Source organism: Penaeus monodon, chromosome 29 (assembly GCF_015228065.2).
Source record: "Penaeus monodon isolate SGIC_2016 chromosome 29, NSTDA_Pmon_1, whole genome shotgun sequence".
In the NCBI taxonomy this organism is placed as follows: Eukaryota; Metazoa; Arthropoda; class Malacostraca; order Decapoda; family Penaeidae; genus Penaeus; species Penaeus monodon.
This window is the reverse complement of record NC_051414.1, coordinates 35,077,265-35,077,760: the sequence shown is the minus strand read 5'-3', so window position 1 is coordinate 35,077,760 and position 496 is coordinate 35,077,265.

The following is a 496-nucleotide window of genomic DNA, read 5'->3' as shown; positions in this document are numbered from 1 at the left end:
CTGATGTTATTATTATTTTCCCTATCTAATCTTTATCATGTTTATTATCCATCTTTATCTTTCTTTCTTGTGTTCCTCTGCTCAAACAGAAACACCTCCCTAATTTCTAACTCAATTTTTTTTTTACCACATATGCCAAATTCCTCTAACTGAATTCACCATCCCCTTCTCCCTCACCAAAATAAAACTCAGACTTCGTGATATAAAAAGGAAAATATATATATAAATTGATGCGTGAATAATCTAGTATTTCGGATTTACTCATATTTACTCAGAGATCTATTTTGTTGACTCACGCCCGTATCTCCCTACACACTGATCCACATTGCAATGGCAGGATAATTGGCAACCCTATGAGCATCAGTAACACCAGCTGCGTATCTGTGCAATGATGCAATGGACAAAATCTCTAAGCCTACGGCAACATTACCTGTCGTGGGTGGGCTTTTGTGAGAGTGTATAATCATGTGCTTGTGGAAATATTGACGTGGGTTTG